The 15,634-nt window shown below is 40.9% G+C and overlaps 1 long non-coding RNA gene across 1 annotated transcript in view; it reads left to right on the top strand.

Annotated features, from left to right (window-relative positions):
* The first annotated feature begins 10,355 nt into the window (after window positions 1–10,355).
* LOC143662709 (uncharacterized) overlaps window positions 10,356–15,634 on the top strand; it is a 39,055-nt gene continuing 33,776 nt past the window's right edge. Inside the window, exons 1-2 of the long non-coding RNA XR_013165562.1 lie at window positions 10,356–10,417; window positions 10,767–10,852. This is a non-coding gene — a long non-coding RNA (uncharacterized LOC143662709). The remainder of the gene's footprint in view (window positions 10,418–10,766; window positions 10,853–15,634) is intronic.

Here is a 15,634-nt window from a genome sequence, read left to right as displayed (position 1 = left end):
AAGACACCTGGTACTCAAAGGTTGCTATGGAAACCTGCCACTGGTAAAACTTTCTTATAAAACAAACTGACCCACTCCGCTCAGTGCGTGTGTCTTCTTTGGGCATCTCCACATTAACCTCTCTAACGTGGACCCTCTGTTTTTGTTAAACTTCTCTTTTAATAAATTTTACTACTTATCCTACTGGCCCTCTCAATCTCTAAATTCTTTTAGTTTCAAGACTATCAAAACTGGATCGATCTCAGCTGGCACCATTGCCAGCAAGGCATTGGTTACATGTATGTTAGCTGGGGTTCCTCAGAGAAGCAGATTTGCCAGGAGATATATTTGCAAATAGTAAGGGATTTATTATAGGAATTGGCTCAGGTGACCATGGAGATTGGCAAGTCCATAGGGCAGACTGCAAATTGGAAGCTCGATGAAGGTGACATTGGATTAGCCTGGAATTCAACTGACTGGCTAAAGTAGAGATAGAGATTCTTCTTTGCCTGCGGAAATCCTCAATTCTGGCTTCAAGGCTGCCAGTTGACTAGATGAGGAGACTTTCCTCAGTGCTGAAGGCAATCTCCTTTGTTGACTGTAGATGCAGTCCTTCTAGATGCAACTAACTAATGATTTAAATCCATCTAGGAAATACCCTTACAATAAAAATCAGGCCAGTGCTTGCTTGAACAAACAACTGGACGCCATTACCCAGCTAAGTTGACATATGATATTAATCATCACATGCAAATAAAGAAAAGTTAGTTTACCTCTCTGAGGTTTAGTTTTCCTATCTTTCTAATGGTGCTGATTATGCTTAATTCATAAGTGAAGATTAGATGCTCTATTGTAAACCATTTTGCAAATATAAGATCTAACTATACTAACTAGTGCAAAACTAGCAGTATACAGTAAGAGTCAGGTTGAGAAGCTGGGTTTTCATTTTCGTTTTTTGTTTTGCATCTCTATTTCTTTGGAACACAAAAGCTTGGCTTCCTTGTCTATTGGTTTCCTGTGGATTAGGGCAACCATTTAACCTAGAGGCAGAAATTCCTAATGTTTGTAGATTTTAGGTCTGCATAATAATAATCGTAAGCAGATGATCTTTTATTACAGCATAAAAATGTTCTGAAAAATAAGACACTATTACTTAAAAAAAATTGGTGTTTCCCAAAGTGCATGTTGAAGCTCTTCCAGGTTTCCTGTTTTACTTGCCTGGTTCAGGTGTCCAAACAGACTGGTTCACCTAAAAGTTCCTGATACCAAATGATAGGCCTGGAAGTTGGCTGAGAGTCCAGCAAGCTGGTGCTAACGGGCTTTCTCAGGTTTCCTGTGGATTTCTGAAGTCTCAGTTATAGTACTTGATCCCATGGAAACTACTCTGAGTTGCAGTCTGAAAATTTTGGGAAAAAAAATAGATGCCAACTGTTTAGAGAAGAGAAAGGCTACAGAGGTCAATGCCCGTAGGGAATGGACGGCCCCGAAGATTCTGAAAATATTCCTTCAGGCAATGGCTTGACACGATTCATGAAGTGGCTAGATGCCTCATGATTTGCTTCAGTGAGCGCTTCATGACTGCTTGTAGAGGCAGTGGGCACTGGCCCTGGGGCCCAGGACAAGGTTGGGAGGCAAGTGCTGCTGTGCTTCACAGCTGGGTGTCCTTGGGGACCAGGCTGGCCCTTGTCCTCTCAGAGGTGCTTTTTGGGCTGTGGGTACCATGGTCAGTTTGTTCAAGCATGTGATCCATTGTGATCGGTGCCCAGCAGGCAACGGTGCCAGCTGAGCCCAAATCCAGGTTTGACAGTCTCGAAATTAAGAGAATTTAGGGACAGAAAGGACCAGTGGGAATAAGTAGTAAACTTTATTAGAAAGAAGAGTTTGTAAAAAAGAGAGAGAACAGCTTAGAGAGGTTAACACAGGGGTGCCCGAGGGAGGGACACAAGCGGAGAGACACAACAGCTTGTCTGATAGGAAAGTTTTGTTGGTAGCTGGTTTCCACAGTAACCTTGGACTACTAGGTGTCTGCTTTGTTTTAGGAGGAGATAGGTAGTAGAGTTTGTGGTTTGTTGTTACATTACTTAAAATTTGTCTTTGGGCAAATGCTTAGCAATCTTTATGACCTTGTCATTAGCTAAGAGTTTGCTTTGGGCCCAGAATTCTACAGCTTTTATGGTTTGGGGAGGCTTCAGAGTTTTAGGGAAATTTTTGCCCCAGGAAGTCTGCAGCTGAAGTTTGGGGCTCTGCATTAGTTCCTGTGGAGCTGGATAAGAAACAAAGGACTTGCAGGTGACGGTTAACTCTTTCAGAGCTGAATAGGAAACCAGGGACACTTACAGTTGTCCTATTTTATCCTGCTTCACTGAGAGGTACAATTTACCAGGTTGACATGATTTTCCTGATATCACCACCTCCCTAGGGGGCCTCTACATTTTGGCCAAACATTAGGAATTTAATATTTAATGTTAAAAGAGAAACTGTTTAGAAAGTCTAAGAACCTATCATGTACCTCCTGGCAATTACGAGGTCCCAGGGCTCCCCTTAAACAAAGAGCTTTGTTCTTATAAAGCAATTACCAGAAGTAAAAGAAGCTATAATGCCAGTGAAACTTTTAAAAGGCACATCTGCAGAGAAAGGATCTGAGTGCAGGCTCTCTGTGGGTAGCGGGGTGTCTACCCTGGGCAGACAGCAGGCCTGCAATCAGGGGCAGGATGAAAACTCTGCATCTTCGTAAGCCTGGCTCCTGCCCATGCCCCAGCCGTGGTGAGTGGCGGTGCTAGCATTTACCCTGGCCTGATGGGATGCATTGCAGAACTGCTCATTACTGTGAGAGAATAGCTTCATCAGGAAGCTATTTTTCTACAAGTTTGCCACCATCTTTATTAGCAAGTTAGAGTTGGGTCAGTAACAATGGCTAAACAATATTGAGCTGCTTTGCGTGATTGGAAAGCTCGCTCCTGTTTTGGTACTCAAAGCTCTCTATATCTGTCCTCACATGGCCTTTCCAGGTCGCCCTGCCACCAGATTCATCCAGCTAGTTGTCCATCAGTCTTGGTCCAGTAGGACAGACCTCCTTGCCTTTCTGGGCTTTTCTTCCAGCCAGCAGTGCGCTCTTAGTTTGTGGTCTTCTCTGCCTACAAGAGCCTGCTGGTCACACTTCCACTAATTGGAAGGAGTCCATTGTGGGAGAAAAGAATTTCGGACGAGGAAGAGAGGAAATTGATCTTGAGCCTTATCTCAGGAGACTGTCTGCTAATCTGACTTGTTCCTCCCAGAGAAATCTACTTCCCGGGATCTGGTTTGGCTCTGCAGGTCCTGTTTTTCTCCTTTCTCATGCTTCAGGCTAAGGTCAAATCACCCTACCTCAAAGTTTCTTTTTTCCCTCTTGTGTCCTCATGCTAAGACAGATTCTAGCCCTTGGTGAGGGGGAAAAATAGGAAGCATTAAGCATCTTTCAGTATTTTTGAGCATGAGATTGTGAAAAGCTGGGGTATGTCTTATTGATAGAAAAAAGTGCATGTCTTCAAACATGCAAGCAAAACTGCATTTATTAAAAATTAGAGAAAGGAGTCATGGATTTTGAGTTTCCAATTATCATGTGGGCAAGCACAACAGGGAGCTGTTTTCCCTTACTGACCTCTTCTATGGTGTTTCTTCGTTTCCTAATTCCATCAGAAATGTGGAAGAAGACTGGTCTTTGAGCTGCTGACAGCTTCAAAGAGTCTCACTCAAAGTGGACTTACAGTAGTAATATTTGTTTTCTGATATTGTCAGAGCACCTGATTATTTTTAAAAACCCAAATACAAAAATACCAGAAAAAAAAATCTGCTTGGGACCTTTTGTTTGCTTCTTAGTACCTCTATATTATGCTGAATTTATCCTTCCAGGAGAGCAACTAATGCACATCTAAATGTGTGATCTCACTGCTTGTATCACAGAAGTTAATGCTGTAGTGGAAGGTTGAATGTTTCCTTGGGTTTCTGAGGTCCATTTTTCCAAAAACAATATGGTGAAACTGAAGTTGTGCATTTTGCTTTTGTAGAAAGCACTGGGTATATATTATATAAAGTACAGTCCTTGGTTTAAGATCCTTTTGTTTCAGGAGGTAGCTCAGTTATCACATTGTAATAACATCAACCTATCTCACAAACCATTTGTTTGGTGTGTGGGTCTTACAGGTCTAGTTTGGGGCCAGAAACAAGGAAAACAAACTGGTGTCTGCCTTGAAGCACAGCTGCCCCAGCTTTCTCTGGTCACCTGGGCTTCATTTGCAGACGGTGCCACAGTCAAGAGTGGACAAAGTCCAGTTCCTGTAACCATGTGGTGGAGGCTACGATAGCTCAGCCACAAGGGCTCTACGGGGATCCTGAAAATTAAGGTCAGCGTTGTGACTTAGCATATTGACTTAGGAGAGCATCTAAGAGAAAAAGAGTGAATTTCTTTTCAAAGTTGATGTAGTTGAAGGGGTTAGACTGAACACTCAGCACTTTGGAAACTTATAGGAAAACCATTCAAGGACAGGGAGGCACAGAAGAACTTGCTTCCCAGTGAGGCAATAAGTGCAGTAGAAATTTCACAACGTTTGGAGTTAAGTATCTCTAGCTGTGCTAATAGTGACTTGCCTGCAGTGCTTATGCAATGCAGATTCTGAGGCTCTACTCCAGACCTGGTGAAGCAGGATCTCTGGAGGAGAGTCCCGGTAACTTAATTTTTGGCAAGCTTACCAGATGATTTTTAAACACAGGTAAATCTTTGGAAAGCTTCTCGTGTGCCAGATGCTATTCTAAGTGCTTTCCATGCATTATCTCTCTGAGGATGTACAATGCCTCTCGAGCTCTGTAATCTTGTGACTATACAGATGAGGAAGCTGGGGCTGAGTGGTCATTGAACTTGCCCATGGGATACGAGCACAGACAATCTGTCTTTAGAATCCTTATCCCTAAGCACTGCGATGCCCCACTCAGCTGGTTATGTCCTTGATGCTTTGAGAACCACTAAGCAAACTAACCCCTCATCCGTAAAATGGGTGTGCACATATCTGAAGTGTGACATCTATTATGTCCTGATGAGAAGTCCAGCAACCCTGCTTTCAGAGGCTCTGAAGAACATCTGTAGTCATGGAACATGCTACATTTAGTTTGTATTTATGTACAAACTTCAAATATGGGGATGGCAATGATAATGGAGGTAACTTTATTTTAGATTCTGTAGAACACATTTTCTGCGATAGCTCCTGGGCCAGATCAAGACCCCTTTCAATCTTTGAAAATTTCTACTTTTCTCTTCCTTCCCCATATCTTTTTTATTTTTTTCAATTAGTCTGAAAAAGAAGAAGTATTCTCTTCTTGACTTCAAATATTTACAGGCTATCCAGTTTAAACACAAGCATCTGTATAACCAGTACTAATTAAATTATTCCTTTGTCAATAGCAAGAAATTTTTGACTAGTGACCTACTCTTTGGAAAAGACATGAACTCTGAGAGGCTTCTATTTATCTACGTTGGTAAAGATAACTTATTAGGAGTCTGGCGTCCTGAATTTCTTCACTTTTCAGAGCATAGAAAAAATAACTTGCTTTTAAAATTGAAGTTTTTCAAGGTATCTAATGTATCCTTTTAAATTTAAGAGCAGGAACTTGATTCACAAGGCACTTACAAAGTTACTGCCTGATGCTGAAGCTAAACATGACTGTTTTTTTTTTTTAATTACTTATTGGCCAAAGGATTTGAATCCATGTCAGAACTGCTCTTTGCAGCACCCAGGGTGACTCATGTGAGTTTGAAACTGGGTAGCATTGGGTCTGTCTGTCCCAGGCACAGCTGTGACCTATATTTTAGTTTGTTGTCTTTGTAGCATATAAAGACTGATTCCTTCTCATAAGACACTGGGATGATGGGAAGCTGGTTTTTGTAGGGGGTTCAATATCTTCCTTAGGACGATGTTTCTAGCACGACCAGCAGGTAGGCAGAGTAAGCTGCCCCTCTTGTCTTTCTCCAGAAGACAAATTGTCTCTCCCAAGAGAGATGGAAATAGTGAGTGAAAGTGGTGACGTCAGGCTGGTTGAGGAGGAGAAGGAAGAGGAGAGAATCTGCAAGACTGATTACTCAAAAGCAAACTCTCTGCTCCTGAATAATCCAATTCACATCATGGAGGTTTGCATGAAAATGGTGAAAACATGGACTGAGAGTTTTCCAATAAATATCTATTGTGCACCTACTATGCATAGGGTCCTTTGCTAGTAACTGGATTCAGTGCAGAAACCAACAAAACCAGACATTTTTCCTATTCCTGTGGAGCTTATTATTTCATACATTCAAATAATCACAGAAAAGAGCACAGAGGCACAACTTTCACGAGAGACACAAAGGAAAGGTAAACGGAGCTGGGGCAGCTCCTGGTCAGCAGACCTGAGCAGGAAAGAACGCTCAGGGAAGACTCTTGGGGAGTCATGCTTCAGCTGAAATCTGAAGGGGGAAGAAGGGTTTAATTGGCAAAGGATGGGCAATCTTCTAGGGAAAGGGAACGTTTTTCCAGGGGCTCTGTGGTGGTGGTGAAAGTTGGGGAGAAGGAAGATGTGTTTGGGGAGCTAAAAGCACACTGGTATGGCTGGTGCTGGGATGACTTGGGGAGGTGTGGTGTGGGGGAGGGAGCTAAACACTCAGGTAGGACAGAACACGAACAGCCAAGTGGGATTTGTAGAGGGAGCTATGGGGAGCCACTGAAGGGTTTCAGGCAGAAGGATGATATAATCAGATCTGTGTTTTGTAAAGACCTTTCTGTCCACCATATAAAGAACAAATGTAATGGGGCAAGATGGAGTCTGGAGAGAAGTGGAGAGATTGTGGCAGTGGGCAGAGTTGGTGTTTGCAGGGTAAGGGTGGTGATAAGAACAGAGGTTTAGAGACACATAGGAAGGAAAACCTTCCTTGGCTTGGAGAAGGATCATTTATGAGCAAGGAGGAAGAGGAAGGCTTTAAGGTGCCTTGCAGTTTGGGGCTTCTCTGGTTGTTTGGTTGGGGCTTTATTCCTTCATGTAAGGGCCCCTGGAAGATGGATCTTTGGTGGGAAAGATTATGACTTCGGGTATGTTAATTTGAAGTATATCTTTCTGATATCCTAATGGGGACATCTAGAAGGCAGTTGACTATACATAGTCACAGAGCTAAATAGAGCCATCTAGGTTCAACTTAGGAATTCAGGAGTCATTAATAGCCATGGGTATTTAAAAAGAGTGTGAAATGAGTGAACTATAAATGAACTTTGAGAAATTACAACATTTAATGACTGGGTGGAGGAGGATGAGTCAGTAAAGAAGATCAAGGAGGAAATGGAGGAAGAAAATCAGAGAATATAGTTTCTTGGAAACCGAAGGAGGGTGATATTTCAAGAAGGAGAGATAACACTCAATGGTGCCAAATGCTACAGATGGTCAAATAAGGCAAGGACTGAGAAAGTTCCCTGTATCGTTTAGCAATATGGAAATTCTTGGTTATCCTCAGGGCAATTAACTGTAAAAACTAATGCATAATCCAAGTGGGAACTTTTTACTCCAGACAGTATATGTCAGTATTTTTCGAGTGTTAACTATAAATCAGAAATAAAGAAATACAGGTCTCTGCCTGGCTGATTTCACCAGGAGCCATGGTGTGTGGAAAGTTTTGGAAAAGTTGATAGCTTTCTGGACAAACAGTGGTGTTGGGAAGAAAGGTAGCAAGTCCAGGTATGGAGAAAGAAAAGTAACCAGAAGCCCTGAATGTTAAGCTTTGGTCCTCCGTTAACTAGTTGTCACCAACTAGCCTTTAGCAAGCCCACCTCTTTGTGTGAGTTGCAGTTCTTCCAGCTCTCAGGTTGCAGGCTAGGATGTAATTCCCACTTAAAGGACCAGCACTGCGGATTCTCTCCAGTGGAGACAGAACAGTTCTACATTACATTGGGGGTGATTTACTTAACTTCTACTGGAGGTTTCAGCTTTTTTCAATCAAAAATGAGGCTGTTTCAGGTTTTTCCCTAAGGCCATTTTCAGTTTTGAAATCGCAGTAATTACATTCATCAAGGAGAACATCTAATTGTGTCTGTTCAATTAAGCTAATTAGACATTCACCCTGATCTCTTTGTCACTAGATTAGCTATCTGTACATTTTTCTAAAATCATAATATTTTGTCTTCTTGTTTACCCTTTCATTCTTTGTGCATGTGCAAGTGAGCTGTGGGCAGTGGGTAAGATCAGATTTACCCCCTTGAGGCTTTCTTTGTGCAATAATGTTCTCTCTGTAACACTGAGGCCCAAAGTTTCAGGAATAAACGCAGTTAGGAGTGGATGATTCCCTGGTTTCATAAAACCTCTAAGATAATGCTCATTGATAGGAGTAAAACTCAATTATCCTCTGTGCCAGTAGTTTTCATATCTCACAGGAGATTCTCCTGGCGGGATCACTGTGTCTTCCAAAGATGTTTGGAAATGATACATTGATGGAATTGCCTTCAACAGAAAGTCATTAAGTGTCCGTTTATGTCTTTCCGTGGCTGTATCCAAACCACTTAACCCTACTATTGTTGCATATTGGATCCAATTTTTTTTAAGTGTTGGGAGGAGCAGATACTCTTTAAGTATTGGCAGAAGTAAAGAAGCAGATATTCTTTAGTATAGAAATTTTGCTGAATTCTGGAAGAATAGGAACTTTGAGAATTATGCTTCAATGAGGGAAAGTAATTAGAAAGGCAATTTTAGTCTTTCTGTTCTAAAAGTCTTTGTATTCTATAGTGCCAGTAGGTCAACTCAAAATTATGGTGATTCAGGTTGCCTGTGGGTATGATGGAAGAAACATTTTGTCTGAATGGAGTATTTACATTAAAAAAAAATTATTGTGAAATCTTCAGATATTATAGCCTCTGCTAAAACTCTGTCCACCGGAATATCTATCTATCTATCTATCTATCTATCTATCTATCTATCTATCTATCTATCTATCTTTCTATCTATCTACTATATATCTTATACACAGGAAAACTATAATATTTACAGCAATGCTATAATAGAGCAATGCTTATGGGTTGCATTAAGTATTTGATGAAAGTTGAGTGTCTTCTCTCAAGACAAAGGCCAGGTGTTAACCAACAGCAGCCAAGTGTACGATGTCATCGTGCTTCAGTGTGAGAATGGTGCCCATAGTGATGCTTGCTTCATGGACTGGTGACCAGGAACACAACTGCATATTCTTTTCCATGTGAAACAGAGAGACAGAGTCGCACAAATAAGAGGCAACAGTGAAAGACTTGAATGGAGAATGGAGCAGAAACAGAGAGCCTGCGTCTGGGAATGCTGGAGTTGGTTATGAGAAGCCAGGGCACCTGCTTAGGTGTCCAAGGGCACTCGGTTATGTGGGAGCATCATCTGTACTCCATGAGGCCCAGCTGTGTAGCTTCTGTGACGTTTCCTCACCTCCCTTTAGTTGCGATCATAAACCTCCACCATCTAAGTTAGTGTATCTCAACTTTGTCACTCAAGTCTCCCCTGAGAGTCTGACAGCAGGGACACGGTCCTGGGGTCTGGAGGTCTGGCCAAAGCTCCAAGCACCAAGGAAGTGGTTTCTCTTAGATATTCTCATTATCTCAAAAATGCACCTGATTTCCATATTTTAATCTGTAATATCTTTGTTTTAGTATAGGAAGACTCTTGTCATCCAGAGAACTGATCCAGTAAGAAAATACACCACTGTTTATATGTCATATTGAAAGAATTGATTTAAGCAACCTGGAATATTCCCGTTCTTTAAAAACCAAATAGTGGGGGAACAAGAGGACTTCCCATTTTCCCAGAAAGTGGAGATGGTCAGTTATAATCTCTTGCAAAGATTTAAAGGAGCTCTGGGGCCAAGGTCCAGTCTCCACTGCTGCAGCTGGTCCTTGAATTATAATTAATACTCACCATCTCTACCATTCATTTGGGATTTTCTTACCAGTAGCTGACACTATACTTGGTCTGGCTTGTGGGGGGACGGAGGGAGAGGGTGCATACCCAGACCTTTAACCCTGAGGGGTATGTTCTCTTAATTGCCTTTGCTGTTATTAGAGTGTGGTTGCAGAAATTGCAATGTTTAGCAATTCTATAATTGCAGATTATAGCATGGGAGCACTTTAAGAGGCTTCTACCCACATCCACACAGCACAGAAGCCAAAGGTGTAAAAATAAAACCAGACCTGATAACCCCAAGTGTACAGTGTCAAGTTCATTTTCCTTGACAATTTGCTTTGTTCATTTCCCTTTCATAGATGCATTTTTACATAGCAATGTCATTTATTTCGAGGACAGATATGTTTAGCTTCTCTATAGTATTTAGTTATGCTGTTATGTCATAATGCCCTTAGTCAGTATTCAACCACAAGACTATTTGTCTCCATGATATCCAACTCCATGGAGCTGGCTTGCAGCTTTTGAGGTATCAAACTTATTTGGGTGAAATTTCTGCAAGGTTTCTCCCATTCGATATTTGGAAGTATAGGGGAAATTTTTAAATCTTAGACTCAAAAAGCGGTTTGATGTTATGTCTCTATAAAATAGAGAACTGAGGATTATACCTTTTCAAAGCCAGAGATATTAATAATGATCTGAATTTATCTGATAGATTAAAAAATGATTCCAGAGATAAAAAAAAAATGTGCTTTACCATGATTGTAAAAAGATGTGCTGGCCTATGTTAGGCATTTTATTTGAATGACCTTTTATAATAATTGCCTATTACTATATGCAATTTATTGATGAAAAAACATATCTAATCAATCATGCAGCTGATCCTTGAAGCTAAGAGTGGGTGACTGCCAACCCCCTTCTCACAACAAGTACACCATGCCACCTCCCAAGGTGAGAAGAGCAGGTAAGTGCACCTGGGAATGGAAGCATGAGCAAGTATGCAGGTAACACTCTTCGACCATAAAATAGCAGGGCCCGACCTTCTGTTTATGCTGCACCCTATCGAAATGTCAAGCATCAGTATCCATTTGAGGGCTGTAGGGAGCTTAACTTTAAAACAATAACTGGATTTCAGCACACAGTCCGAACAGCTGCACCCTCCCATTTTTACGGAAATATTTTTAAAGCACTTCCTCCCAATAGTAACTTTAAAAGACTGCACTGAACAACAACTTGGCAATTTTAATTATATGACAGCTTAATGAAATTATTTAGATTGCAGTCAGACGTTTCTTCATTGAAATATTTTTCCAAAAGGGTTTAATTTTTTTCCAAGTAGATAAGTAAACAGATAGTAGTAAAATATCTGCCATGACGGTTTAGTCATTGGATAAAATTTATTGTGTTTCCTTCGGAGAAGCAGAGTTCTTGTGAGATAATGACCAGGAATAGAAGCATTCATTCGTGTAACAATCAGGAATTTATTGAGCTCCTGCTATGTGCCAGACTCGTGTTGGTTGTGTGGCTATAGGTAGAACAGAATAGTATTTTCCTAGGCAGGTTTTAAAAACTGTATTTGATGAGTCATTTCCACAGTGCCTCTAATGAGCAGTGATTTTAGAAATTTCCCATTCTTTTCCTATTTTTCTTTTATTATAGTGAAAGCTAGAAACAATCACATCAAAGAACTGAGGGTGTCATCTTATGGTTATAGAGTGTTAGATGTGGAAGTGCATCGCAGATGCCTTCTTTATTCTGCAGATAAGAAGACTGAGTCCAGCGGTTAAGTGAACTGGATAGGACTGCAGGACTAGTTAGGAAGAGGCAGGAGCAGAAAGCAGCCTCCTCATTTCCACCTCATCGCTGCATTACTGCAGAAGCCAAGTGTCTCTATCTTCAAGGAGATATGTGATAAACTATTAACGTCTCCTTTGAAGCTCAAAACCTTTCAAGGAATTCTTCATTCTAAACTGAACATCTCATTAAGATGTCAAATAAAACTAACTACACAGCTTAATCTAATATCTGCTTTGGGTTTCTCTTTGATGAAAATGTAGAATAATTGATGGTTATTCTAATTCTTAAAAATGTTTATGATGATAATAAATGGCCCCAACTGATGAAAAAGTTTCATGTGTTTTTGAGGCTTTTTGAAGTGACAAGTAATTATTCTGTTTCTATGAATATAAAAGAAGACTTCCAAAGGTAAAGGCCAACAAGAGTTGACATCTCTCCCTCTCCCTCTGTCTATCTGTCTACCTATCATCTATTAATCATCATGCTACATGTATCAATCCTCTATCACGGTTGGTTTCCGTAGGAAATAGACTCTGAGGTGCTGAGATTTTCATGTAGCTGGTTTATTGGGGAGGGCTCTTGGGGAGAAACACGTATCAGAGATGAGGGAAGCAGGATTGATTGGCCAGGAAGAGATTGAGCCATAATATAATTACAGCCGAGGCCACAACCAATCCTTTGGTGACTTCTGGAGCTGGGTTGATGCCTCAGAGTTGTCCCGCCTTGAGACAAGGAGCCAGGCCTCCATATACCCTCTTTCCTGACTAGCCAATGGATATGGGCTGCCCCTGAGAAGGGGATATGACTTTGGGTGAGGTGACCCTTGTTAGATAAGGGAAATTCTCAGAGAAGGACTCAGCTGCCAATACTTCTAGGAACCTGAAGATTGAAAGCTTCTCTCCTAATGGGTGCCGTGGGCAGCCACTAAAAGGAATGGATTGGTTTGGAGTCTATTCGTAGTTGCTTTCTAATATAAACTTTGGAAGATGAGTGACCAAAATCACATTGAGAAAATGAGAGTTGGCCAATTGGTGAATTATTGTTGCTTGTTGTTATATTTAAGTTGATGAAGATGAAGGTGGAGGGATGAATTATATTGGATATGTCTTTTTGTGTTTTCAGTTTCATCACAAGGTAATCTAGGAGTCTTTCACCAGAAGGGAGATTGTACCTGGCCTAAAACATCTGCCCTCCTTCCCTCTGATTGTAGTGGTGCTGGGAAGCCCAGCACAGGCAATGAAGGCAGATCAATTTTTGCATTGAAAACTTTTTATTGGAGATGAACATTTCAGGTAGGATTTTGGAAACTGGCCCAGTTCTTTACTCCTCTTACCAAATGCCTGGAAGATGAGGTTTAAAAGCAACGACATAAACCGAAGGGCCAAGGAAATGAGATGTATCAGGGAGAATGGCTACTGTTTCTTTAAATTTAGGCATTTCCTAAATGCCTAATGAGAAATGCTTTAGGGAAGTTGAGCCAACATGAGTGTAGGAGGAGAATTTAAGAAAGAAAGTAGGAGTTTTAAAGAGAGTATTTTCAGATTTAGGGAGGTAACTAATTCAGAATATAAACAATGACAAAATTGAACCTTTAAGGTCCATTTCTATGGAGATAGTGTTGTTTATTCTCTATTAAGATGATAGTATAAAGTATGATTAAAAATATTTATAAATGTATTTGTGGCAGGCAACAGTTGTTCAGTGGCAGAGTTCTCGCCTGCCATGCCAGTGACTTGGGCTCAGTTCCTGGTGCCAGCCCATGTAAACAACAACAACACAAAATATTTATAATGTATAGAATAGTCATCTGGGGCCACCAGAGTATTGAGAATTAGAAACTGTCAGTCTGTCTGTCATGGAGTAATTGAAGGACAGAGACCGTTCAGTCTGGAACATTCCTGATGAGAGCTGATGATGGCCTTGGAACATGAAATTCTGACCTTATAGTAAAGGAAATAAACTTATGGTGTGTCGCTTCAGAGAGAAGAACAGAAACCAGTGAGAAGACCGAGGGAGACAGATTATGATTCAACCGAACCAAGAAGCTTCTGGCATTAAGCTCGGTGTGAGGGAGGCTTGGGGAAGTGCCCTCCAACTGGACTCGCTCAAGCAGAGCTTGGGTAAACGTCTGCCCGGCACTCTGAAGAGGGTCTTTCTAAGTCAATGGGGGTTGGAAGATCTTTTTTATCTTAGGATTTGATTCCTCTGAGTCCTCAGGTGAATTTTTCAGTCTTATGGATTGGATACTGTGTTGTTTTCAGCAATCACCATAATGCCCACAGCTAGTTCAGGATATAAAAATGCTTCCACTTGCTGCCCTCTCACCCTGCACCTTGAATGTGGATACAGCACCCCGGAGCAAGAAGAGAGCTCTCTGGGATCCAGGAAGTCTCCTGTTGGAATTCCAGTGCAGTTACGTTGCCGTCTGTAAGTCAATGTATTTATTTTTGCCTTGAGTAAGTCTGTACTTACTGTATGTTTCTGAGCATCCGATTGCTCTGCATAAAATGAGTACAATAATATTTACCCTTAAAATGTCCCTGTGTGAATTAGGTGAGATGAAGCAGTGGAAGTGCCTAGTCTGGTATCAGCCTAAAGTGAGCATACATAAATGCTAATTTCTCCTTCTTTAGGACTCCTTGTATTTCCTTCCTAATTTACAACTGCCTATGATCACACATACTGTTCAATAACTTCAGCTCCACTTAGGTATTTCCTTCCATCAAAATTAAACAGATTCACTGTGGTCAAGAAAGTCAGTGGAGTGTTCTGTTTCTAAGGAAGGTGACCTAAGTCTCCTCCATAATCCATTCCTTGAATTCCCACTTCATCCACTTCCTCCAAAGGAACCCATACAACAAGATGCCTTCCATGAGAAAACAAACCAAACCCATGTCTCACTACCCATCCTGAGCTACTGTTTTCAGGGTCCATTGTCCCTGGGCTATATCTGCTCCTCCTCTATTTCTGTCCTGAACAACTTTCCGTTCATAAAGGAGGAGAGGTGAACAAACCACCAAGACAAAGCTGTACATTGTCTATGAGCCAGAGGCTTATATAGGGAAGATAAAGCAGATCAAGGGACCAACAACTCTCATAAATATTGATTTGTTGAGTAACTGATTTGGTAACAAAGTGAATTTTTTGGTCAACCAATATGACTGCCATAGATTTTGTCTTCTGGGAGAATGTTGCATGTTCTATATCTTTCCAGAGGATTTTTCTCTGAAAATGGGAAGCCTTATCATCTCAGGCCATTTCCAGCTTTGTCAACATTATTTGTACATGAGCTTGAAGATTTTAGGAGGATGGTAGTTTGGGGCATTTTTCTTGCAGTACCATTCTTGTAAAACCTTAGTCAACTGTTCACCAGTTTCATGTCGGGGAACTATATTTGCTAATGACAGGAATATGGTTAAAACATGCTTTGGGAATCTCCTAGTATGATAAACTTCCAGGGCTAGGCATGCCAGTGAGGCTTTTGGTTTGTACTAGAAATTCTGGGGCCCCATCTATTTTCATGTTTTCTCTTAATGACATCAGCGTATAAGTGGGAAGTGAAGGACTGCAGTTTCAGTATGGCTGCAGGGAGTGTTTCTTCTTAAACCTGCTTCGGAATATTGCCAAAATGTTGCACTGCAGCCAAATGGGTATTACAAAGGAAGATATTATCATTTTTGCTTGGTGAATGAGTAAGCACATTGTGAAGGGCTTTCTAAAATCTCCAGCTTCTTCTATATATTCTCATTTGATTTGCTAATAATATTCACTTTCTCAATCAGCACACATTCATATACATACACACATATGTGTATGTACACACGCACATATGTACATGCAAATGTATATACAAATGCACATATATAAAATAAATGTATAAACCACACATACACACAAATCGGGGAATCTGGCCACCACAACTGGTCAAGTTTGCAATGAATTTTATTGT

This window comes from Tamandua tetradactyla, chromosome 18 (genome assembly GCF_023851605.1).
Source record: "Tamandua tetradactyla isolate mTamTet1 chromosome 18, mTamTet1.pri, whole genome shotgun sequence".
Classification (NCBI taxonomy): domain Eukaryota; kingdom Metazoa; phylum Chordata; class Mammalia; order Pilosa; family Myrmecophagidae; genus Tamandua; species Tamandua tetradactyla.
Note: the sequence above shows the minus strand (reverse complement) of the source record. Positions and strands in the feature narration are given on the sequence as shown.